Consider the following 27,358-nt stretch of genomic DNA (forward strand, 5'->3'; position numbering starts at 1 on the left):
GGGTTCTGTTCCTATTGGAAGAGGGTTAATCACTGGCCTCTACTTGCCTGAGTTTGTTTGTTTGTTTGTTTTGAGATGAAGTTTCGTTTTTGTTGCCCAGGCTGGAGTGCAAGGGCGTGATATTGGCTCACCGCAACCCCTGCCTCCTGGGTTCAAGCGATTCTCCTGCCTTAGCCTCCTGAGTAGCTGGGATTACAGGTGTCTGCCACCACGCCCAGCTAATTTTTTGTATTTTTAGTAGAGACGGGCTTTCACCATTTTGGCCAGGCAGGTCTCGAACTCCTGACCTTCAGGTGATCCACCTGCCTCAGCCTCCCAAAGTGCTGGGATTACAGGAATGAGCCACCGTGCCCGGCCCTGAGTTTCGAAATCTATCAGATGGGGATGACTATTCTGGAGTCCCCTTCTGAGGAAGACCTTGTCATCAGATGGTTCTTATTCAAGTCTGACAGAGTAGATGGGCCCCAAGGCTGGGCTTATTGGTGGGGTCCTGGTGGGTTTCTTCCCCTCCACAACCTCTTAAAGCTCCTTCAAGGATGAAGCGCCTTCATCCTTGAAGGAGCTTTGATGAGGTACTAGCCTTGGTCTGCTCAACATCTTTAATGTCCATCTGACCCAAGGAGGCACCTGTGGAAAAGAGGGCAGGTTTTCCTCTTGGAGATAATAATATTCAGCACACAATGCAAATTATATGTCACTTACTTGGCTTGACAAGCAGCCTTGTCCCCTTCCCAAAGATAAAGGAGAAGCCTTGTCCTTCTGCACAGTGATTATCTCAGCATCAAAATCCTACCAGCTCAGCTTTCCCCAACACAAGCCTCCCCAAGAAGGGACCCTCCAATGGAGTGCATTTCCTCCAGTGACCATCACACGGCCTTGTGATTTCCTTCCTGAAAAAGTGAACCCTTCCTCTTTGTATTTTCCTTATGGTTCTGTTTCTCACTCCTTTTTCACCTCCTTCTCCATCACCACTGCTGAGGTCACAGTGGTCCCCCGGCCTCAAGCCCCTGCAGCTTCTCCCCACATTGAGCACTGGACTCATTTTCTATCTCCACTTAACTGTACTTACAGGGCAGCACAGACAATCTGGTTCCGGGACCGAAGATAAAATTCTGACCATAGTTATCCCCACAGTGTTTCTGGGCTCAGCAAAAACCCCCTAAAGCTTCCTCCCTCCAGCCTGGGAATCTCAACACCACAAACAACACAGCACTCAGAACCTGTGTTTTTGGCTTTAAAGTGAAAAGGCCAGCTCATTTGTCTGTCAAGCCATGAGAACAAAGGGAGTTTGGGAACCACCAAGCCGGCAAAGGTTCCAAACTTAACCCAGCAACCCCCTGTGTCCTGAAGGATGCAGCTCTGCATTAATGAGCCTGAGTCTTTTTCGTGGAGAGAGGCTCCAGGGGCTGGAAAGAGGCTTAAAGAGGTTCTCTCATTTCTCCTGCCTCGAGGCAGGGCTGCACTCCAATCACCCCTGATAGCAGGGTGTCTATCTCCTTTCAAAAACCCTCTAGAGAAAGTGCCCTGGCAACTACTCCTGACAGCTAATTTTCACTGTTCAAAAACCTATTAGAAAGGTTTTACCACTAACCTAACTCCCTTCTTGCAGTATTAGCCATGTCCTGTGGTCTGAATCCTGGTGGAGGTGGAGAGCCGAGCTCCTCCATCTTCTGTTTAATGCTTCCTTTCCCAAATTTAGATGTGTGACTTAACTCCCACCTTGCCCTCAACCTCTTTTCTTTGAAATAAACTGCCTCATTTTGCCTCTGCAGACTTTACTGATCCTCTACTTCCAGGTTGGCGAGTTTCATTTAGTGGCTATTTTCAGGAGCCATATTTCTCATGAGCTTCACTACGCTAAAGAGTAGAAGGACAACCTTGGGATAGATCGCCTTTCCCATGAAGTTTACATCTTCCTTCTGTCATTGCCCCTCCACACAGGGAGCCTGTCTTTTGGGAAGGGGCTCGGGGCACCTGAAAGGAAATCATGCTGGGGGCATTTTGGTGATGGGGCAGTACAAGGTTTCAGTTCTGCAACCCTTGCCCTGCCCTCCTGTGAACCGCATCCTTGCTCCAAGCATGTGTGTGGAGCCTCGAGTCCCAGCCATGCAGCTCTCTACAGAAACCTCTCCCCTGCCTCTGACACTTGGATGATTTTGTATTTAAATTAGTCAGGATTCTTTCTATTTCCACTTTCAAATCCCAGGTGAAGAATTTCATAGAATAGGCTGACATTCTCCACCCTCCCCCCATTCCAGCTTTGCTCCTGATGCATAACGGAGCCTTGACAGAAGAGCCCGAGGGGCGATACAAAGGCTCTGCAGTGGGTTAGAGATGATGTTTATCATTATTATTAATAGCGAGGGTTTAATGAGCTTTTTCTATGTTCTGAGCACTATGCTAAATACTTTAGCTGTATTATTTCATCTTTACAATGACTCAATGAGGTAGGAATATTTTTATCTTCATTTTGTGGATCGGGAAACTGAGGCTCAGAGAGATTAAGTAACTTGCTCAAGGTCACACAGCTAGGTAAGTAGTGGAGCAAGGACTTGAATTCAGGTTTTTCTGTTTCCAAAGCTCATACTATCCTGCTTAATCCATTATTACTTAAGCTCAATATGTCCAGAGGGGACCCAAGACACGTCAGAGGTGCTGCAGAGGTGGGCTCAGTGCTGAGCCTCATAGTCTGTGGCAGTTACTTTACTTGATTCTCAATCCAAATGTACAAAGTTCTAGTGGTTCTTTTCAAGTAGATATTTAAATTGCAGCAGGGAGATCAAACTTAGATATGAGAAGTACTTTCTGGCAATAAGGGTTGCCAAATTTTGGAATTAATTACAGAGAGACATTTCCCATCCTAGACCATCCGATATAGTGCGAGCACATCTTATATGGCCAGAGATCCTGCTGGGAAGCCTGGTCAGGGGTGGTGGAGAACCTTCCTGACAGCTTCATTGGCTCATTATTGTTTGTTTCTCTATTTCTTTCAAAATGTTGTGTATGCTCCTGAGAAGCCCTTAACCATGAGCTAGAGCAAGAGTCTGCATGTGGGCATGCGTGTGTGCACACTTGCATGCATACATGCACTCACATCTCATTTTAAAGCAGGGAAGAGAATCAACTCTCTTTGGCCCGGGGAAAGAACATTAATAAAGAGCCCAACCAGATGCACAGGATTAAAGTCTTTTTCAAACTAATGATTTGATTGATTGCCCCTGAAGGCCTAGGCAAAGAAGAACACAACTTACTTGGCTTCACAATGAGCGTAGTCCCATCCCCAAAGGTTAATTTGCCTGCATTGGTGTTACACAGTGTTTAGTGCTATTGCAATAACCTTGACTCAGGCCTCTAGAAAGACAGGTGGAGGTGGGGGAGGAAAGCAGGAAAACAAAACCTGAGATGACTGCCCATGGCCAAAACAACCTCCTTGTAATTAGGTTAGAACGTGGGAGGAATACTAATAACTAGCAACTCCCCAGCCCAATTCTATTTGCCGTAATTTTCCTTGAAGGAATGGGCCTTGGCAGGAGCACCTCTTGGGAAATTCACTCGAAGTGACTACTGCTCTGTCTCCTGGGATCCTGCCTTGTTTGTATTCCTGCAGGCTCTTGGGCTATTTTCATCCAATTCCTGCCTTTTCCCTGCTACTTTCCTTGGACCTTTCTTTTCGCGTAGGTTCACATATTTTCACAGGGAGAGACTACATGGATATTAAATGGCCAAATACAATGCCCCAGGGAATATGTGCATTAATAACCTTGTTTTCCAACTGATATCACTAACCACCCAACACAAACCAAGCAAAGAAAACACCACCTGTGTTTTGACAGCTTCCGCATGATGGAAGACAGGCTTCTTGGGAAGAATAATTAGCCAGAAAGAAGAACTTACTTGGTATGACCGAGAGTTTGGTCCCCTTCCCGAAAGTGAGTTGGTAACTCCCAGCCCCAGAGTATGCACAGAGTTTCCTTTCTTTGCAAAAACCCCAGAGATGCTGAGAAAATCAGACCACTCACAGCATAGGAGCAGCTCTGACAAAAGTTCAGACTTTAACAACAACCAGACAATAGGCAAGAGAGAAGGGCATTACAGAGGCGGGCTATGGAACGCACCATTCCTCGGAGTCCTCCAGAGTCCTGGCTGGACTTTCAGAGGTCATCGAATCCATCCTCCTATCCTCAGTCAATGTGTTGTCTGACCAAAGACCTGTCTAGTTATTAAGAGCTCCTAGTTTTTATAAAGCTTTCCATTGCTAACAGCCCTTACATCCAAGCAACTGTTCCTTATATCTAATCGAAATCCTGCAAACTGCAGTCTGAGCCCTTTCCCTCTCAAGCTTCCCTGGTTGAAGATGGGATTTCACATAAACATATTCCACAGGGAAACTCATCACAACACACCAAGCTGGTCTCAGTGGTCACTTTTGGGGAGGAGGAAACTGATACTGAAGGAAGGGGCCAAGGTGAATGCTGGCTTTATCTGTAATTTTTTTTTTTTTTTTTTTTGAGACAGAATCTCACTCTGTCACCCAGACTGGAGTGCAATCCACAGTCTCGGCTCACTGCAACCTGTGCCCCCGGGTTCAAGTGATTCTCCTGCCTCAGCCTCCTGAGTAGATGGGAATACAGGTGCCCGTTACCACCTGGCTACTTTCTGTACTTTTAGTAGAGATGGGGTTTCACCAAGTTGGCCGGGCTGGTCTCAAACTCCTGACCTCAGGTGATCTGCCCACTTCGGCCTCCCAAAGTGCTGGGATTAGAGGCGTGAGCCACCACACCCGGCCTTTATCTGTAATTTGAATGGTTTACAATGAGAAATTTTAATGTATTATTTGGGCAAATCAAAATTAATAATAACATTAAATAGAAACCTGTAATGTATTTAAAAATGGCTTTTGGATCTCAGACAAGCCTTTCTGTGCTTCTCCCAGGCTAAGAAGTCTGGTTCTCTGCCCAGGGCTTTGGACTCCTGGGATCAGAGGAGGGAAATGGGTCAGGATGTATGCTCAGAACAAGCTGGAGGCAACAAGGCCAGGGTGCAGTGCAGGGCCCGGTTCTGTGTGCGCTCATGACTGTCCAGTTGACTTTTGAATTATAACAGAGTAACCTGTTCATCTTCCTGCTCAACGCTAATGGCCCAGCTCCTTCCAAACCTTTCTTGGGGACAAAAGCATTCTAGGTACACTGAAAAATAATTCAAGGGAAGAAGCCATTGCCGATCAAAATCAGGGATGGCTGGAAACACTTACTTGCAATCACAGAAAGTCTTGTGCCCTTTCCAAAGACAAGAGCTGTGTTTCCTGAATTCCCACAGTGGTTTCCTCCATAACAAAAACCCTGAATGCCTGGCCTTGGTGGTTTTCCTGGAAGTTTCCTCTCGTTGGTCCTCTTCCCTGTTAGAATCATCTGGAAATCTCCCCACTTAACCATAGTTTTTGTTTTTCCTTAGCATGTATTTGCCCACTTCTCCCCGAATCTCTATGAAGTATGGCATAATCAAAATGTTTCTGCTTTGCCTGTCTACCCTGCTGATGAGCTTCTATACATGGAGTTGTAGCCCGGAGATGCATTTCTGAACTGCTTGCAGACTTCTAGCTTATTGTTAGCCTGTGAAAGATATTCCAAAGGAAATCCCTGTTTCTGACATCATGATGTCACTTTGCTGCACTAGAAATAAAAAGGAGTGGTCACTTATCCTAAATAAAGAAAAAGATTTGGAAAATGGCATAGAGTGAGAAGGCTCAATGTAAGATGTTGCTCTTGGCTGGCATACTATCTTTGTTGTCTTTAACATGAAAGTAGCTCTTTGGAAAGTCATCTCTCACTTATCCCTGGAACAAGGGAAATGAGAGATCATGGGGTATCAAAGCCAGGCATCTCAGCGAGGCCAAATAAAGAAAAATGTATCTTTTATGGAGGGTGGAAGGAGAGGGGTCATAGGTGTGCTGGAGTCATTTCCAAAATCAATTTAGTTGGAGCCAAAAATCACACTGGGCTTAACAATGTGTCCAAACAAAGGTTACTGGGGACAAGCCTGGGGGAAAGACTGGAAAATAAGTTCTGGACAAAGTGTCACGATTCTTTTACTCTTCTTAATAAACAATGAAAAAGATAATTTATATTTGGGTAGCAGAAGACTGGTAGCAACTTTTCCAGTCCTGGAGGGGAGAATTTGGTATTTGGCTCAGCTGTAGAAAGGCTGGGGACTGGGCCTCTGTAAGAGAAGAGCCCAGGACGTAGAGGTCACCCACAAGTCTTAGAAACTTTCCCACTCAACACTCACAACAGTTTAAACTCAGTGGGAGTCAATATCAGAAAATCACATAAATGGCACTTACGGGGGAGAATATGAAGTCGTGTCCCTTTTCCAAAGATGATTTTGTCATCTCTGTTCACACTGTGATTGGGACCGTAACAAAAACTCCTAGTGACTTTTTTTTGGGGAAAGCTACATATTTTTTGATGGATATTTCACCTTCATGGGACTTAACAGATTCCTATATTGTTCCTTCTCCTGTAACAAACAGGCCTCATTATCGGCTCAGCCATCTTTCTTTGTGTCTTCTAGTTGTTCTGCTTGAATTTTATGCTGCTTATTGCAAATGTGCGGGAGGAAATTGAATGACCTCATTTGACACTGAGAGTGAATTATAAAAGCAACAATTCAACAAACTCCTTTCCAATATCAAACATAATTCTGTTACTGTAGGCAAAAAATACCTGGCAGACAGCCACTGAGCTAGGAATCCACTTTTCAGAGCCCAAACAAAAATGGGGCAGGAATGGGTCACTTAGGGCACATATCTGGATTTCCACCTGAGAAGGAACTGCATTACAGAGCCCTCCCTTCACCCTGGTTCTACGCCTTAAGTTCTAGAAATTGCCATGTCACCAAATTCTGAGGATACCTTGCCTTATGTTTGCTGTACTCACTATAGCCCTGCCCTAGCTGGAGGTCATGAGCTTCATTCATTTTAGCCCAGAGGGATCCCCATCTTTTAGGAAATGTTCTCCTTCCACAGTCCATGGATGTGGTCTCTCACCACCAGGAGAGGGAAGCCTTATGCCATTGCCATCAACCCTGGCTGGATCCTTGTTTGACACTTAAAGAACCAAGTCCCATTTTCTCTTCCTCATGGTCTACCTGACCCCAAAGATGCTCTATATCATAGTCATTAAAAAAAAAATTAACATGGGATGGATATGTTCACTACATCTAAAACAAACCTATGGAGTCATCTATCTCATTTCCTTGTCTTCCAGCATTTCCCAAGGCGGAACCATTTAAAACTAGGCTATCCTATTTTAAAGTTCCTTGGGTTAGTCATTCCATAATCTTAATTATAACCTGATGTAGGGTTTAATAATAGTCAATGTGGTGACACCAACCTCTTAATATTATTTTTTTGGTTGGACATTTGGATGGGTCCTGTTGTCTCCAAAATGGCAATGTGGAGAAACGCACACCCCAGGAGCACACCCGGGAATGCCAGGCTCCTGAATGCCTATTTCCCTCCTTTTCAAGGAGGTAGATTTAAAAAGTTTTATTCCCCATGGAGGAATTGATCATTAAACAAAAATCATGCTATCATACCTGCCATTTTATTTCACTCTGAATTTCCTTTTAGGTGTCTATAAAGCCACCTGGGATTGTCAATTCATTTCTGAATCGTTTTCTTCTTTCACTGCATTTGAATAATCAGGCTGTGTTTTTAGTGAAATTTGACATTATGGGACTAAATGTGGACATTTGTCAAAATGTGACAATGTTTGGTTTTCTTATTAGATCTTTTTGAAATGAATATATATGCAGGCACAAGAGACAAAGAAGGTAACTTACAAATAGTAGCATTTAAAATGAGATAGAGTCTCATTTTTAATAGAATGGAAAACAAGTTCTGTGGCTAAAATCAGAGCATACACACAAATCATTGCAGAACCCAGTTTAACAGACACTACGGCTGTAAATAGCTCATAGCCCCATATCTCTCTAGAAGAAAGACGGCTAAGCTACCATGTTAAAGGTGATTTGGGATGGTCTCATTTTGCCTTTATTTATCATTATTGCTCTAGTCTCAATAATCATGCATGTTTCATGTATTTGCAATAGTCATTTTTCAAGAAGGACATTTGTTTACATATTAAATTAAATCTCCACTAACTTCGTGGGATTTATTTGTTTGGTCAAATATCAATAAAACATGGCCACTTACTGGGCTTCACCACCAGCTGAGTTCCATCTCCAAAGATGACTCTGGCATTGTTATTTCCACAGCACTTCCTGCCTTTACTGAAACCCCTGGTAAAACCCTTCTAAACGCATAGCGTTGTGGTGAGGGGGCAGTTAGACTCTCCTTGTTTTTTTTTTTTTTTTTTTTTTTTTTTTTTTGCTTTTGCTGTGTTTCTGGAAATTGGCCTTTTATGATAGGAAGAAAAATTGGTTCTGCAACATAAAGAAAACCATTTCTCCTTTAAAAATACCAGACTTATGAGCTTTTAAAATTCTTTTGCATTTCTAGGCATAAAACTGCCAAAGCTGAATCTAGTTTGTTAACAACTCTTGCTGTCATATGTATGAGCTCAGCCCTGGACACACAAGTTTGAAGGGATGGTACATTCCTACACCCACAGGGATATTTTCCAGCTACAGAGCCATCCCAGCTCACCTCCAGACTCAATGATCAAGTTATTTCAAAGCCTTCTCAATGCATAATAATGCTTATTTGATAGCCTAAAAAATGTTTCATGAGGGAAGAGTGGCAAAAGCTAAACAGTCCTATTTTTTTTCTCCCCAAAGAAGTTCCACCATGGATCCATATGCTGTTTCAGCCAGGAAGGGGTAGAGAGTCTAGGCATGAAATAAATGGGAGAAGAGAACATTTTCTATTATAGAAAGGATTGCATCCTAAAGGCAGAGATAGACACACAACAGCTCCTTTATCACAAAGCTGAGCATTGGCTGAGCTTTAGTACACACGGAGTATCTGGAGAAAAGAGAGAGGGGTGAGCATTCCAGACAGTGATACCACGTCACTGACTTTCTTGGTTAAAAGTAAGGCTTACGTAATAGAAATTTAAGCTTGGAGAGAGAAGAAGTCCCCAACATGACTGTAACTTGCTGATTCTTTACATTTCAAGAGGAAGCGTTCAAAACTGATCTCATTTCTCTCCTTTCATCCTGGGAGCAGTGGGTGTCCAAAGTAAACGTAAAGAACTTACTCAAGAGAAAACAAAAGGGAAGCAAACGTAGGAAATAGAATGACAGATACGTGGATCACAGTTCTAATACTGAGCTAAGTTACCCTTAGCCTTCTCTTTCCCCTACCCAACCCCTAGAAGTTAGACTTGCCTGACTTCTCAGCACTTTTCCCAAGGGTGGCTCTGGAGTCTCTTTTGGAAGAAAAATAAAACATGGCCTATAGAAGAAGGCGTTTGGACCAGCCTTCTTCTATAGGACCTACAATTCTATTATACAGAATTGTATAAATAGGTTAGCAGAGGTTGTATTTGCCCAGGTAAAGGTATGTTCAGGTTCAATGAATGACTGGGAAATTGGGTTCACAGAAGCATAAAACCTGCAGCATTTAGTAGAGAACAATTCGATTTTCTCAACTAAATTTTCCCACAGTAGTCTTTTTGTCCTCTGAGATTTATCATAAAATTAGCATGTTTCCCTTCCCTGACTGTGGTGTGCCATTCAGGAGAATGGGAAATTTGGACAGCCTGCTATATTACAGCAGGCAAGAGATGACGGCAGTGAACAAAGTCAACCTTCAGACCTCCTTTCCACCAAAGGGTGGCTGTCGCTTCCCACTTGCAGTGGACACAGAATCCACCTGACACATGCCACTACTTACGTACTTGGCTGGACAGCAAGCAGAGTGCCAGTTCCAAAGATGAGCTTGTTTCCACTACCGCCATAATTCACACAGTCCTTCAGAGCCTTACACTAACCCTCAAGGGGGGGGCATGGCAGGATGGGGTGAGGACAGCTTTGCGTCTTTCCAGACTTAGAACATCTCAGTCCCAGTGCAGCAAAAGCTGACTTGCAGGCATTGCTGCAGCCTCCATATTCCCCTGACATGCCCTGACACTGTCATTTAAGTTACATCCCAAGGCCCAGAACCCTGAGTGACTCCAGCAGTGACCAAGAGCTTTGCAGGCATCTGCTCTCCACGTGGGACGGCAGCCTGAGGCAAGGATGTCAGGAGAGCTACAGACTTGCTATTTTTCACCTTTGAAAATCTCACCGTCTTTGGCTGTGACCCTTTCCTTTTTCTCTGCATTTGGTCTTCCAATGGAATGAAGCTGGTTCTGTCCTTGGGAAAGAGTTTTAATCATATCAGAGGGAATTAGATATTCCCTAACAACCCAGCTCTCCTCTCTTAGAGGGCTACTTAAGCATTATTCATTCTGGAAGCTACTACCCCAAACAAAAGAGTTGGTGGCTGACATTGCTTCTCACTGTGAGTGGAGACCCCATTTGGGTCGAGTGCATTGTCTCCAGCAGGCTGAATTGTTCTTAAAAATATAATGTGCATGCTATATTTTGTGCATTATTCAACTAGCGTCTCCTCTCCCTTACAGTCACATCTCTGAGACTTACCTGGCTTTATAATTAGCTTGGTCCCAGCGCCCCAGATTAACTGATAGTTGCTATCCACACAGACACAAAAACCTTAACAAAAACCTTCACTGTCCTTCCGGGGATCCTATTAGAGATAAAGCCCAGATAAAAAGTCTAGAGCAAAGCACATAAAACAATGAAACAACGTAGGAATATTGGCTATTGAAGATTATTTGCTCATTTAATTACATTTGATTCCCTTGCCCATTATAGATTCCAGACACAGATGATGAAATCGAATGACCAAACATCCAAAGTCAATCTAGGTCTCTCTGCATACAAGGGAAGCATAATTTAGAAACAGTTTTCAAATTGGAGAAGTTGAACTTGCTTCATCTTCCCTGATATTTTAAATAAAAATGCAAAAGAGGGAAACAGATCATTTGTTTAGAGTCATAATGCATCTAACGCTCTAGTGCCTTCTTTTCACTGCTGCTAAGATTTGAGTCAGCACCATGGTGTTCACATATAAGTTAAATTGTTCACATATAGATTAATTGGTTTAAAGAGGGTTCTGCAGCTATAGGTGTTAAAGACCCCTACAGAGCTCAGAGTTGGAAAGGGTGGCCTGCAGTGCCGTGAGAACGTGCCTGTTTATAGAAAACACCTTTTCAGGCTGGGTGCTATGGCTCACGCCTGTAATCTTTGGGAGGCCGAGGTGGGCAGATCACCTGAGGTCAGGAGTTCAAGACCTGCCTGGTCAACATGGTGAAAACCCGTCTCTACTAAAAATACAAAAATTAGCCGGGCATGGTGGTGGGTGTCTGTAATCCCAGCTACTTGGGAGACTGAGACAGGAGAATCGCTTGAACCCGGGAGGTGGAGATTGCAGTGAGCCAAGATTGCACCACTGCACTCCAGCCTGGGCAACAGAGAGAGAAACTTAGTTTAAAAAAAAAAAAAAAAAAAAAAAAAGAAAGAAAAGAAAAGAAAAAAAGAAAAACAAAACACCTTTTCAAAATGGCTTCTTGGTTTCTAGTACTTACTTGGAAAGACTTGTAATCTGGTCCCAGTCCCAAAGATGAGCTTGTTGGCGTCATAAGACACAGTGATACTGAGATCTACAAAAACCTCCTAAGCCCCTTGGCTCTTCCCTGTCACTGGCACCAAATGACTATCAATAGCAAAGAAGATTTGGGGATACATTTAAAACACCAAAGCAATCAAACAGTCAGGTTTTGTTTCAGTCAAGTTTCATCTTCTGAAAATGTCTATGGCCTGTGCTTATTATGTTTTCAATGCATTAAGTGATAGCTTAAGACAGTTCACTGTAAGAAAATAGGGAATCTCAAGCTCTAATCCCAGGTATGATTTCTTTTGGTTTGACTTAAATTATTTAACTTGTCTGTGTGTCAGCTTTTCTGTCTGTGACATATGTTTGATGATGTATGACCCTGTTTACCTTATTAGAGAACGTTGTGAAGACAAAAGGGCCGAGGATGGCGCAGTGGGTTGCAGCATTGAAATGCATTGTGAATAATGTGGGGGAAAATATGATGGTTCAAGTCAGGATATTATTAACATGAATAGCAGGGACTATGCTAGCTGAAGTTTATTGTCGAAATAATAACCACAAAGCTTTCTTAGTAAAAACTGAAGGAGAATATATCTGTCTTGTGTGTTTTTCCACAAGAAAGTTAGTGGAAATAACCACTTAATCCGCCAGAAGAGACAGGCATGGAAAAGGTCAGCTGGATTCTGAAGTCTGACTGCCAGGGGAGGAGAAGAAATGATTGTCCTCCCACAGCAGTGAGTGAGCATAGATTAGGTTCCCACGACATGCTAATGCCCTTGGCTGTTGGCAGCATTAAGTGGAACCAATCAAAGTTATTTTAAAAAATGAATTTGACCATCTTAATGGTAAAACTGACTGTGTAGGTAGACCCAGAGACTGTTTCTCATCAGTGACTGCAAAATGTGTGTGTGTGTGTGTGAGTGTGTGAAGAACTGTTCTATATGATTTACAGACATAACAGCCCACAGAAATGAGAAAAGATATACTTACGTGGTAAAACAATCACTTGAGTGCCGGACCCGAAATGGAACACATTCCCAAAGCCTATCCACAATGGCTCATTCTTTTACAAAAACCTTGTCATCTCTTCATAACCACATGTTTTGTGTCCCAAGGTGGAAGCTAAAGCTTCTCAGGCATGAGAGAAGATTCAGACACGCATATCATGAATGCCATGGTATTCCTTATTTCGTGTCAGCACTTCCTTCCTGAGGCTTTTCCTTATCCTGGGCCCAGCTCCAGCCTTCATGCAGGCAGTCTGTGTCCCTTGGTGGCCACCTCCACCTCTGCAGGGGCTCTGCTGGGGCCAACCCTCAGGAGAGATTCCCTCAGGGCCCTGGGCCATTTGAGGATCACTCAAGGAGCTAGGAAACTCCTCAGAAATACAGCTGATGGTTACAGAGGCAGGCAGCAGTGTGCGTGGGGGTGCCGGTGCTGGGCATGGGCATAGCAGTCAGGAATTCAAAGGAGAGAGCAGGGATTTGCATACAGGAGTTGGAGATGGAAGGAGCAGGATCTAGAGAGGAAGGGTCTGAAAACTAAGGCAAGAAGGGTAGACACACACTAACAACGAATGTCAAAATTAGTCACGCTCTGCTTGGTGAGCACACACAAGTTCTAGGGGAAAGAAATTTTCCTGGCTGTGTCAGTTGCCCTGACCTATTTAGTACTGTTCTACCTCCTGTGACAACCTCTTAGGTGCAGCTGAGACGCCCCACACCACAAACAGAGACCACGTCCCTGTCTTATTTCTGTCTCAAAGAGCCATCTGACCAAATGTTCCACACGAGGGGGTAGGAACAGCAGCCACAAAAAGATACTCAGAATCTGTTTCTCTCTTCCTAATTAGGCTGTCAATCTGTTTAGCTAATAAGTCGTATAAAGTGTCTTAATCTCTTCTAAGGAAAGGAGTCATATAAATGCAAAATAGCAGCAGCAATAAGTCAAATGGCTTGCTGGGTATCTTTTCTTCGTGTGAAGAGATGCCGTTTAGTAGAAGGGAAACTTTCTGTGTGGAGAGGAGACAGACTGGGACAGCATTTGTTTTTATTAGGCTGAGTCTATACAGCACAAAGTAAAACAGATTTGGCAATTATTTAGGTAATGTGACATTCAATTCATGCAATTTTGAGCACAAAGAAGTTTTCTCAAGGAAGTCCCTAAATATCTGGATCAGTTACCAACATTAATCAAAGCAACTGGACAATTGGGCTGTATAGACACAAACTAATAAATGTACCCCGAGATGGTTCTTCAGAAAGGCTTATATTTTATAAACCTAACATTAAAACTAGCCCAATATTTGTAACCACCGTCTTCATTTTGGCACTGCAATTAACGGTTCCCAATTTTTCTTACAACACGTCTTCCATTTAGAGCCGCAAAGGTAAGGGTGACCTTCTCCCTAGAGAGTTTTATCAGGTTAACACATGGAAACTCATTTAGAAATTCATTAGGTGTCTGGGATGTGAGAACTCGTCATTACAGATTAAGAGCTTTTTTGTGAAGTGGTAAGGACTTACAGGGAATAACGGTGAGCCTTGTTCCAGTCCCAAAGATGAGGTTGTTTACCCCGGTTTGACACAGTGTTTCTGCCCAGTACAAAAACACTTTCCTACTAAGCTAAATTTTCTTCCTCTCCTTCCTCCTTATTTAACTTATTTATTTTATATTTTTAAATATCTATTTTTAGAGATAGGATCTTACTTGGTTGTCCAGGCTTGAGTGCAGTGGTGTGATCTTGGCTAACTGTAGCCTTGACCTCCTGGGCACAAGTGATCCTCCTGCCTCAACCTCTTCAGTAGCTAGGATGACAGACGCATGCCACCATGCCTGGCTATTTTTTTTAAAATTTTATTTCTTTATTTATTGTAGAGATGGGGGTCTCACTGTGTTGCTCAGGGTAGTCTTGAACTCCTGGGCTCAAGTGATCCTCCTGCCTCAGCCTTCCAAAATGCTGAGATTACAGGTGAGAGCCACTGCTCCCAGCTTCCTTCTTCTATAAAGTTTGCCAGGGGTATGTTACACACATTTGGACTTCTGCTTGGTGATAACCTTTGAAAAACCTTCCAACGAGAAGTGCTGTCTTCCATGTTTCTTAACAATCCAAACAACGAATAGTCCCCTTTCTCTCTCTCTCTCCCCATTTTCTTCTCCCAAACAAAAACATACCATTTCCATGCTGCCCGTTTTCTCCTTGGAAGACAGAACTTGAATAAATCTGGTGGTCACAAAGGTGGATTCTACTTTAGTATATTATTACGAAAAATCACCTTCTTTTGTGTGAACCACCCACATTTGATGTTTTTATTTCTTCCAAGTCAGCCAAACTGACATTCTCTCAGCCTTAACCTAGGAATTCCAGATCCAATACACCCCTCTTTTTGCCTGTAGCTGAAACCAAGTGAGTTAGAAAAGACCCTATTAACCAGACTTTACACACGTTCTACTTACTTTAAAAGGAAAATATAACCTAAGAGTAAGAGTCTTTGGTTAGAAGTTGAGACAGAGAAGATTAAACAAAAAAATGAACGCAGTGGATAACTGCAGTTCACTTGGAAACATCCAGACCTACTTGGTTTTACTTGTAAAGTTGTCCCTTGTCCAAAGATCAGTTTGCCTGTGTTGCTAGAGGCACACTCTAATGCTGTACTTTACAAAAACTATCAATGGGGATCATTTCCATTTTTCTCCCTTCCCTCCAGCAACCTGACATAGTAGCAATAAAAGCATATTAACTGAAAACTTTCTATTGGCCTGCCACCATGCAAGGTCCATTTATAGGTATTAGCTCCTTAAATCTCGTAACATCTCAGTGAGCTAGGTACTATTATCATCCCCATTTTACAGATGAGAAAAATGAGGCATAAAGAGATTAAGTAACGTGCAGAGTTAGGATTTGTCTGAACAGTTTGATTCCAAAATTCATATTCTTAACCTCTATGCCATACCTTTCATTAACCACTCTCCCCTGCCTGCCGTTTTGGGTTCTCCTTTGAAGTGTGTATACCAGTCACATTGATAAAATAGTTCATTGACCTAATAAATATATCCGAGATAGTTCTTCTGAAAGACTTACATTTCATAAACTTAATATTAAAACAAATCCAATATTTATACCCATTATCTTCATTTTGGCACTGTAACAGACATTTCCCATTCTTTTTTTTTTTTTTTTTTTTCCCTGCATGTGTCTTATATTTAGAGCTGCAAAGGTAAGGATGACCTTCTCCCCAGAGAATCTTATCAGGTTAGCACATAGAAGCCCATTTAGAAATTCATTAATGTCTGTATCCAAGATGTCTTTCCTGAAGCCCTTTGGCTCTGTGGACAACTCCCCTTGCCCTTATCCAGCTTTGCCAAGCCTGGAGCTCCAAAACTGACTCAGGACCTGGCCTCAGTCAAAGCCACAGCAAACACTGCTGGGAACACAATTTGGTGTGTGGAACAAAATTCTGAACAGTGTAGGTGGTCTGTAAGATGCTCCTGAAGACTCTTGCAGAGAATAACTTCTCAGAAGAGGCCAGAATTAGGATGAAATCAGTTCCTTTCCTGTTACCTCTAGCACATCCACAATAAGGTTCTAAGCCAAAGAGAACTGAGAGATGCAGGAGTTATATGGCAAGTTTGAGTCATTCTGGATAATCCACACCGGGGAGATGTGCTCTAGCATGATCACGAGCATGGCTGTGAGTCCTGAGAGTTCCCAGCACTTGACCTGTCTTTGGCTGGAAAGCAGCAGTATTTACCAATGGCCCACGGTGAGGCTGGCACAGTGCAGACTAAAGCGGCCATGAAATGTGCTGCACACTTTCACCTTCCGTAATATTCAGTGCTCCCAGACAGGCTTTTTTGGAATGCACGAATATGTTTGCTCTCTAAGAAAAGAGCTGAACACTCCAATGGCCTTCCTACCCTGCTCATCTAGATCCCTCTACCTAGTTATTTTGATTGAGGGGTAGGCAAGGGTTCAGCTTTGGTGGACAGGAAGAAAACACTAGCCATAACTAGATATTTTAAACATCAGGGCTAAAAAGAAGGAGGCAATTTCTGAGATATTTCAAACTGCACAGACAGGTTTGACAGAGTTAACATGAAGACTCACTTGGATTTACTGCCAGGCTTGTTCCCAATCCCCAAATCAGCTTACGGTTGTTGCCAGCATTACACAGTCATAGAAAGCTTTACCAAAACCGACCAGGCCAATGTGTATCAGGAAATCCCTTTCAATCCCCAAATCTGGCCGGCGTTCTCCTCCAGCTGGGACCCTGGCCAGAGGCAGCGGAAAAGACTGTTTATTATGGCGGTCTATTCACAGCATGGTCAGGGTGGAAAGGCTCTTCTGAGGTTAACTAGTTCATCCCTCCACCGCCTGACAAAGCTGCCTTCTGACCAGGCCAGCAAGGAGCATAATCCTGACAAAGCCGCTGGAGAAGGATTCCCCCACTGCAGTGCTCACCCAGCCCATGTTCTCCTCAGTCAGACTTTCTGACCCAAATGGTTAAGACAAAAAGGACAAGAAATCTGTTTTTCTCCAGCACATTTTTTTCCCATGCCAGGTAGTTATATATATGTTCATTTTCACTTATACATATGCCATGTATTGATAACGTGTAACCATTATAATTAATATTAAAAAATTAAGTAGAGAAAACAGAAAACAGAGCTCAGTGCTATGGCTTCCTTTAGAAATTAGAGCATTCATTATGGATTCAGCAGAGATACTCACGGGGTTTGACCATTAACCTTGTTCCCCCTCCAAATGTGAGCACGTTGCCTGCATTATTATTCACACAGTGATCTTCAGCTGAGCAAAAACCTCCTAGAAACTGAACTAAGTTTTCCCTAAAGATCTTCTGGAAGGAGCGATATCGTGAGCACAGAGAATATTAAGTAATTGTCACAGTAATAACCTGGCACAGGATCCCAGTGTCAGTTTGGATTTCACGACTGTTTCCATACTGGATAAATAAAGGATGGTCTTTCTACATGTTCTAAAGAAAGAGTTTTCCTGTACAGGCCCAGAATACTGAATGCCAAAATCCTAGCATATCCACTGTTGTTTTAGATAATTATTCTCCAGGGTTCTGAAAATTATATACCTCACTTGGACATAGTAGGGATAGTTTATGTCCACAGCACCAAAGCAAAAGCAGTCAGAGAGACTGTTGTCACAGTGGGAGGGATTGAGGGAAGCTGTCACGGTCCACCTGGCAGGAGGGGTTGGCGTGCTGATCACACCTTCTGGGTACTCGAGCCAGGCACCTCTGACCGAGGTCAGCTCAGGAACATCTGAAGGGATGCCCAACCTTTTCAATCCACAGAACTCGAGGCAGTCCTATGCAATTGTCTGCCCTGGAATCCACCCCGGACTCCAACTCCAGATCTTTTCATCCCCTGCTTTGCTAGTCACCAGGAAAAGGACTTTTCACCACTTCCTATCCTTGTCCTAGGAGAGGCTTTTCCACTCTTACCGTCCCTTCCCCAGGACATAACACAGCTCAAGGACTAATCAGAAACAATCCTCTTATGAGTAAGAAGGTGGCTTCTCCCATTTTTCCTGCATGATCCTTTTGAGCTTCTCTCAATTTTGAGGTACCTCACAGAAAGTCTGAGCCCGAAACTCCATGGGCACCACCACTGAGTGGCCAGCATGGTCTTCTCCTACTTCCTCAGCCCTGGCCACATTGAGGACCAGGGGCTTAACAACTGGCATTAGGAATGGAGCACTCCAAAGGGAAACCAACAAACATGCAGCCTGTAAATCTCCTACTTGGATTATATTAGTGTTATTTCAGGGACAGATCTCTCCTTTCCAAACCCATTACAGAAGCCATCTCTCTCCTCACTACTTTGCTTCTTTGTCTGATGGATCTCTTACCTTGGCCTGCTTAATTAAAAAATGATATAATTTTTCACACCATTCCTATGAAACTAAATCTGGTAATGCCTATGCTGGGTTTCAAGGCTGAGAGACGGTGAAACCAAATTTTGTCACCTGTGCAAGCCTGTTTTAGGTGGTGGGTCCAGGATGTCTGATATATGGACACAGGGTACAGGTGTGGGCATGTGTAAATATTCAAGGGAGGCAGATGCCTAGTTTTCCTGGAGCAGAGCATTCATGAAAGGGAATCGCAGGAAATAAATCTGGAGAACAGAAAGGGTCCAGATTTTAGAGAGCTTTGAGTGACATGCTAGGATCTGGACATGATTTCCCCTTGAGATGATTTCTCAAAACATGAATGCCCAGATGAAGCATTGAGTTGCACAGAGGAGAGGGGCATAAAAAGAGGCAGAAAAATGAGTAAAAAATGTAAAGTGAGAATATAGTTTTAAAAGAAGAGAATAAAGAACACAGAACTCCTGTTGTGCTTACAGGAGTTTCTCGAGACCTTCAAGTCATAAACATTTTTCTAATGATGGATACAATTCTTATGAAATTGGCAGCAAGTCCATCATGGTAAACCTCAGAGCTCTCCTTCACCCCTCCTGTCCAGAGTAGAGGGAACCAGAATCGCCACTTCAGATAGCAGTGATTTTAGCTTGCACAGTTTACACAGGTACTTCCCTTGTCCTACCTTCCCTTGTCCCTCAAACATGAACACCAATAACCTTTAACATAAAGCCTCTCTTGTCTGTAATACTCACTTGCTAAAACATTCAGCCTGGTGCCTGTTCCAAAGATGTATTTGTAGGTTCCTGAGGTAGTCACAGTGTTATGAGTCTCTACATAAACCAACGCAATGTTACCATTTATGGAAGCAGCTTTACTCTCCATGAATAAATACGGCATTACATGCACTTTCCCCATTGAAAGGCCTTGACCTCATATTTTTCTAAAAGTAATTTATTTGGGATTGTATCTTAATTTATAGAGAAAGTCTTCACTGCTTCTATTGGGTCTGAGTTTGCAAAAGTTCTTCAATCTCATGCTATCTTTATGCGTGTTTATTAATTAAAGAGGCTGACTTAGCGAACATATGAGGACTTAAACATCCAAATGACTGTTGAACCCTCTGAAATATTCCATCTAGGATTCCCCCTGAGAGCCAGTTTATGAACCACATAAACCAACCCATGACATTATTTTATAGTCACATCTATTTTTGGATCCAAAACAGTATCAGTAACTAGTCGATTCCCTCCTAAATTTAATAGTCTTGGTTCTGAAAGGATTTTGATTATCAATAAAAGTAAAATCCACCTTTAAAAGATACAGCCATCATGGATGCTACAAAAAGAAAGTGTTTTGGCCTTTGAGGGTGGTTTCAGTGAGGGGCAAGCAATGGACAGTGTTGGATGCTTCAAGCTGAGTGCTTTGACTGGGCCACTCATTGAAATGTGTGAACTCAATTTATTAACAAATCAGCCACATTACCTTATTGTCACAGCTGGTTCATGTGCAGAGAACTGTTGATGAAATACTATTGAAATGTGAGATGGCAGACATTTTTGCAAATAGGGTGCCTGCAGGAAAGCACCCCTGTTTCTGTAATTCTAACAGAAAAAAGCCCCAGTAACAACCAAAAAAACCCACTGAATTCTCCAGGTGTGGAGATAGCTTGTACAATTTTCAATGTTGCTTTTTATAATACATCACGATTACCTGCTCCCTGACAGCTTCACAACTCGGATAAATATTCTGTTTTATTACAGATAATCTAGTGGATGTGGGGAGGCCCTCCCTAGTCCTGGGATTCTCTGCCTCTCCCATAGGGTTGGTTTGGCCAGCCTAGGTAAGGGGGTGAAGTTCATGTGGGAACCTGCGGTGAGGAAGGGGGCTATCCAAACGAGCAAGCCCATCCATGTGATACCTCAAGGGTTCTGTTCTCTCTCTAGAAAAAGTTACATTGTTCTGCTATTCTCGTAGAGGAAGAAAGCCATGCCAAGCTTGGAACTCCTGCTGCCCCTCCCTTCACTTGAGTCCTTAGTCCACTCACCTTATTTTTCTGTTTTTCTTTCTTTTTGTTTTTGAGACGGAGTCTCGCTTATCACCCAGGCTGGAATGCAGTGACATGATCTCAGCTCACTGCAATCCCTGCCTCCTGGGTTCAAGCGATTCTCCCACCTTAGCTTCCCAAGTAGCTGGAATTACAGGTGCCCACCACCACACCTGGCTAATTTTTGTATTTTTAGTAGAGATGGGGTTTCATCATGTTGGTCAGGCTGGTCTCGACCTCTTGACCTCAAGCTATCCACCCGCCTCAGCCTCCCAAAGTGTTAGAATTACAGGCGTGAGCCACTGCGCCCAGCTCACTCGCCTTATTTTTTAATTCTACCAGACGACACAAGCATCAACTCAACAGGGTCCTTGCCACTTATCTGTTAAGGACACACTTCCTTGGCTATGCCATTGCTTTGGTAGCTTCCCTTTTCATGGGCTTGTTTCTGTCTCTATCACAAAGCTTTGTTTCTTATCTCTGCCTTTCCCAAAGCCACAACGTGCTTTGTGGACCTTTGAAAAACAGTGATTGTAGCATTAGCACAATTTATCAAACTGCCCCGAGACCTGATAACCAAATCCAGCCTCCAGGGAAACATGTATTCATATCTTGCTCACACATCAGACATAGTTAACAACTGCATGCTAAGCAAAGCAATTAAATTCAGCTGTGTTTCAACAGGTCCCATCGGATTTCTTTCCCGAAAGGACAATTAGTAAACCACAAGAACTCACGGGGTGTGACCAACAGCGAGGTGCCTTTGCCGAAGTTCAGTGCATACCCGGAGTTTGAGTTCCACAGTGTGTTCTCCCTAAACAAAAACACCTTGCAGTAGCCACCCTGTCCCGTCTCCTATGATTCCTATTAAAGCTAATGTCTGGAAACCAATCACACAGCAGTCACACAGACTGCGGATCATCCCTGGGCCCTTGATGGTGTAAATAAAGCTTCCCTCTTCCATGGGACCATTGCTGAAAAGGTCACCACTCCCTACAGTGATGTGGGTGATCAATATTGAGATCTGCCACCTGAGGGAGGGGGCCCTGTGACATGTTATGAAGTCTGGGGATTTCTTATGTCCAGCAGAAGGACGTGCTGGTCTGGACTGGGAACAGCCAGGGGCATGGACAGGAGCAATTCTGTGGGGTTCAAGGGTGAAGGTGGGGGGAAGATATAACAGAGAAAGGAGTTGGCAAGTCTCTTCTCACTTACTCTGCATTGTACTTTAGCTGCACTTACTGCTTTTGCTTTTACTTCCCCAGTGTTCTAACAAGTTAAGGGTATAGGATGTTAAGCAAGTTTCCTTAATGTGTCTCCAAAACAGTCATTGGAAGGTCATTCTAGCCTACTTCATCCCATTTACACATAACACATATCACTCTGGAAAAGTTATCCAAGTATTCAGGACTCTCTGTTCTCTATTTGAGAGCCCTTTCATTCTGTTGCCCAGAGTGACAAAGTCCTGATGATAAATCAGGACTTTGAATCCCCAACACTTACTTGGTTTAACAGAGAGTTTAGTGCCTTTTCCAAAGATGAGATTTCCTTGGCTTCCTCCATAATTCACACAGTTCTATGGAGCTTTACAATAATCAACAGGTGGGGAGGATGGAGGGGGAGACTGAGAAAGTGAGATCATTTTCCCCTCTAGTGGAAGTCTCCCCACCTTGCAGCCTCTGTTCCCAGTTCCTTTGCAAGGTCAGGACAGTTCTCTAAAATTAACAGCTGGCTGTGCAGATAGATCTGATCTTGATCTTAAATCCCCTGTTTTCTTCCTAGAACACTGGGTTCTGACAGAATGCTTGTGCCAGAGGCACATGAGCACAATAGCACCCAGCACAGGAGGTCAACATTGGGGGCCCAGTGGCTATTTTAGGGACCAGGAGCACGATGCCACTTTCTCAGCCATAGTTCCTTTTTTTTTTTTTTTTTGAGATGGAATCTCGCTGTTGCCAGGCTGGAGTGCAGTGGCACGATCTTGGCTCATGGCAATCTCTGCCTTCTGGGTTCAAGTGATTCTCCTGCCTCAGCCTCCTGAGTAGCTGGGACTACAGGCGCCCAGCACCACGCCCAGCTAATTTTTTTGTATTTTTAGTAGAGATGGGGTTTCACCATGTTGGCCAGGATGGTCTCCATCTCTTGACCTCATGATCTGCCCACTTCAGCCTCCCAAAGTGCTGGGATTACAGGAGTGAGCTACCTCGCCTGGCTTATATTTAACATTTTTATATATCCAGAGCCAATGACGAAACCAGTGAAATTTTCTATGTCTTCTTGACCTAATTCTTAGGATTGCCAGAATTCATCAACTAACAGACTTCCAACCAGCTCAGGGTCTCAGGCACAAAGAAACCAGGTGCTTAGATCCTCTTGGGAGTGGCAGTGTCTTAACCCGACAGAAACTGCCCAGAACAGCACCACCGCTCAATCAGGTCAGCTTTTAAGATTGAACCATTCCCCCAACTTACTTGGTTTTACTGTTAGTCTGGTCCCTGCTCCAAAGCGCATGTCATTGTTATTGTCACAGTAATACCTGCTTTAACAAAAACCCCCTGGGGAAACCTTGCAACCAGCTCCCAGCATGGCAGGGACCAGGGAGAGCAGCACTGATCAGTACCATACCACACACAGTTCCGTTCTTCTTTTCCTACAGGAATGGGGCCATTTTGTCATGCTTCTAGACTGTAAACATGGGCACTTTTCAGGGCACTGAGTAGTTAATTGAGACCCCAAATTGGCACACTGGGACGTAATCAGCTTCCAAACAGGTCCCCGAATGGTGCATAAACCAATACTGCAAACAAATCATGCCCAGGTACACTATTTGTCTTCAGGGACCACTTTGTATGAGGAACTGCCTGGTGAGATGCTCCAGAACTTCTACAATTTGCATCTTACTCACAGGTTCAAAATACCCAAACTACTCATCTATGTAATTTCATATAAATTATCATGTATTCATTTCATAATTGCACATAATGAAACATGGCAGTGCTTTGGGAGAGAGGAGTTGGCATTTGTTTATGTTCCTAGAGGGTCAAGGTTTTGCTTTTACTTCACCAATGTTCTAACAAGTTAAGGGTGTAGGATATTAAGCAAGTTTCCTTAGTGTGTCTCCAAAACAGCCATTAGAAGGTCATTCTAGCCCACTTCATCCCATTTACACATAACACATATCACTCTGGAAAAGTTATCTGAGTATTCAGGACTCTCTGTTCTCTATTTGAGAGCCCTTTCATTCTGTTGCCCAGAGTGACAAAGTCCTGATGATAAATTAATTCTCAAACCACTGTTCTAAAGGATATACACAGGGTAATAAAGACCGAAGAAGCTTGGAGCAGAGAGGTTCTGTTTTCACAGGTGGAAAGGAAAACCTCTGTAACAGGTATAAAAATAGCACAAGAACTGACTGAATGCAGGTATGTATCCTCAGTGAGATCACCTCCCGCTGGAAGGAAGGAAGGACTACATCCAACCAGGATATCCCCTCTGCAGTATCCCTTGTTTTAAAGGAACACACAGTTAAGTTACCTCACAGTTTCTGTTACCTACCAAGGGTGACCTGAAGTCTTGTTCCAGTCCCAAAGGTGAGTTTACTGGCAGTGCCGGTGTTTACACTGTGAGATGCTTCATAACAGAAACCTGCTGCTTGACTTTCCATCTGGTCTTCCCTCCCTCACTCAGAGCTCTCCCCATGATTTCTCCCAGATGGGCAACCTGGGTGAGCCCTCATGGATTCATTTCCCTTTCCCAAACTCCACAGTATTAATTCCTATGAGGGCAGCAGGGCTCTGGCCAGATACCCACTTGACTAACATTACCTGCTGGTTGCCCTTTTTGACCTCAGTTGATCATGGGGTGCTGACTAGATGATTAAGGCTGAGGAGCTGTCAGGTTCAACTCTGAAGACATTGAGAGTTGAACTCTTTGTCCTTTCTCTTTCTGGGTTTTATCTTAATGAATCCCTCTTGTCATACTTGATGAGTGATGGGGCCGAGAAATCAAATGATTAATAACTGTTCTAATGTAAGGTCCCTAAGTCAGGTAGAGAAGAAGGTATAAAGACAGAAAAGGAGATATGGCCAAATCTCTATCTACACAGCCATTTCCACATTTCCTGTGAGAGCAATTTTCGTTGCAAAGGTGCTGCTGGCAAAGTGGCCTCCATATGTTCGTGACCCATCCTAAGCTCATATCTTTTGTCTGCTGGCATCCAGATTTTCCAATGATGGACTCCCACTCAAACATAATTGCCAAAGGGCAGATCTCAGGAGTCCTCCAAAGCACAAACTGCATCACCTCCTTCTCTACGTGGCTCAAAACTTCCCATGTACTTAGGACAGTGCCAACAATGGTAGTGACACCAGAAGCACATAAGCCAACGTCTAGAAATGCCCCCATGGGGACTGCATTTTGAACCGCACCTCCCAGGCAAAAGCACTTACAGGGCTGGACGATTAGACGAGTCCCTTTGCCAAAGGTGAGTCTGTCAGCACTTCCTCCTGAATACGCACTCTGGGCCAACCCTTTACATAAACCCCTCTGCCAGAAAATCTCATGCCCTGAACTTCCCAGAACCTCCACAGCTGCTCTGAAACCCACAGACACCAGGTACAGCTAATAGTCCTGGTCATTGCTACTGGTCACTTCTCCCTCTCCTATGTTGCTGGCATAAAAGCTTGAAACATACATAACCAGAGTAAGGCCCTGGAGATGATGACTTCAGTTTCTTGACACACTGCCAACCAACTGCCTCACTGTTGGTTTCTTGATGAGTGTGGACCTGGCCACATGACCCTCATGTAGGAGAGATGGGAAGAATGGAGGGCCCTTAGCCACAAATATTAAAAGAAGTATGAAAAGCCACCATGGTTTGTTCATCTGGAATCCAAAGGAGGACAACTCAAATGTCAGGCTAGAACAAATAATAGGAAAAGGCATAAAGATCTTACTTTCTGCTCAGACTTACTGGGCCTAACTGCTAAACGAGTCCCGGTCCCAAAAGTCAGCTTGTCTCCGCTGCTTTTCTTCTCACTGCTGTCAGCAGCTTTACAGAAACAGGGCAGACACCTGTCACCAGTGTCTCCTCACCAACCTGTCTACCGAGGCTTCTTCATGACACTGATCCCACAAATGCCCTACAAAGTCCAGCAGTGTGTAGCTTTTCTTACACATCTCAAAGTCACAGGCTCAGGATAAATCTCCAAGCTCAAAACTACAGATTGAGGTTTCCATTTTGGAAGTCTAGACACCCAAATAGCAAGCACTGTGGTCACAGAGATGCTGACAATTTTTTTTTTTTTTCAAATTTAACTGAATTTTAAAACTGTGGGTCTCACTAGTGAATGGATGTGATAAACGCTCTCAAAGGCAACACATGGAAATTCTTAATGAATCACACTAATGAGATGCTTGTGTTGCACCTGGAATTTCACTGCTCCTTTCTTTAGAATCAAATACTTCTCAGCCAGAAAAAAATTTATTTGATATGCAACGAAACCCAGGTTGGGACTTGAGTGTGTTTTATACTCACAAGGCTTGACTCTCAAAATGGTTCCTGTGCCGAAGATCAGCTTGTTTCCATAGTCCACACAGCATCAAACTCCTCTACAAAAACAGTGGTTGAACTTGGGTGGTGTGTGGGGTGGGGCCAAGTTACTTGGTTCTGGAAACAGAGAACTGTTCCACTTTGCATTTAGGACCTGTTGATATTTGCCCAAGAGGCTGAAGACATTGTAATAATTGCAGGAACTTGTAAAAGTAAAAAGGCTAATTGTTTATTGGAATTTGGCTTCCCTCTGCTCTTTGCTGCTTGGACTAGGGTAAATGCTATAACTTCCCCAAGGTTTACTGTATCTTTTCTTTCAGGATTTTTCTAGTCCTCTAGCCAGAATCTTCTTTCATCTCATGAATTCTAATCATAGCCCCTTGTTCCAAATAATTCCACTCTGCTGTGATGTCCTTTAGTTTCAAAACCCTTAGCAACTACCAACCACCAACAGCTTCTGGAAGCACGACTTGGAAAACGAACTTGTTATAGCTGACTTCCAGATAAAGTTTTCAAATATTTGGGGCTCTGGTTTAGAGCCCTCTGACTGTCCCTTGCTGGGTAGGACATTCTTATGCTGAGTTGCTCTTAGTAGCAGTGGGATTTTCCCTGCGTGTGTTACATTCTCACCTGGGGACAGTTCCCTGAACGGTTGTGGGATACTATAGCACCTGTGGGAGGCAGCAGACTGACCATCTCTGGGTCCCTCCAGGTCCCACGGCTCAGCTCTGCTGCAGTCTCACTTTGTAAGTCTGGAACTCTCTGAGCCCCCTGTCCTTAGATACAGAGTGAGGAGAGACCGTTTTTCTATCTTATCCAGAGAGAAGGAAAATACTTTGATGTTTAAAGGTGCTTTATCCAAGCTAGCTGAGAGGTGCTTTGTAATGTAATTGTCACTATAAAAGTCTGACCTACCCAAATCCTCAATACTCATGCCTTTAATTTCTAATGCAGCAAAACATAAAAAGGATTATTCTAGGCAACTGAGTGGTTAAGACAGAAAGGTTCCATACCTCCAGTTCTCGCTCTTGCAAGTGTGCTTTCTGTTCTATTTTGTGTGGTTGTCTTTGATTACGAAGTGAACATATTCAACTTTTCCACAGCTTTTAATTGCAGGTGCAAAAGAATCTATTTGCCCATGTTTCTCACATCTTCTACCCTGTGTATATATATCCAGTATCTATCTATCTATCTATCTATCTATCTATCTATCTATCTATCTAT

At 43.4% G+C, this 27,358-nt stretch overlaps 4 gene segments (V, D, J or C); all 4 read right to left on the minus strand.

Annotated features, from left to right (window-relative positions):
• LOC111554712 overlaps nucleotides 1-27,358 on the minus strand; it is a 729,812-nt gene that overhangs the window by 31,712 nt on the left and 670,742 nt on the right.
• The window catches only part of LOC111554720, a 687,176-nt gene that overhangs the window by 5,410 nt on the left and 654,408 nt on the right, over nucleotides 1-27,358 (minus strand).
• The window catches only part of LOC111554726, a 522,394-nt gene that overhangs the window by 4,087 nt on the left and 490,949 nt on the right, over nucleotides 1-27,358 (minus strand).
• The window catches only part of LOC111554718, a 654,935-nt gene that overhangs the window by 444 nt on the left and 627,133 nt on the right, over nucleotides 1-27,358 (minus strand).

The sequence above is a fragment of the Piliocolobus tephrosceles genome, chromosome 6, assembly GCF_002776525.5.
Source record: "Piliocolobus tephrosceles isolate RC106 chromosome 6, ASM277652v3, whole genome shotgun sequence".
Lineage (NCBI taxonomy): Eukaryota > Metazoa > Chordata > Mammalia > Primates > Cercopithecidae > Piliocolobus > Piliocolobus tephrosceles.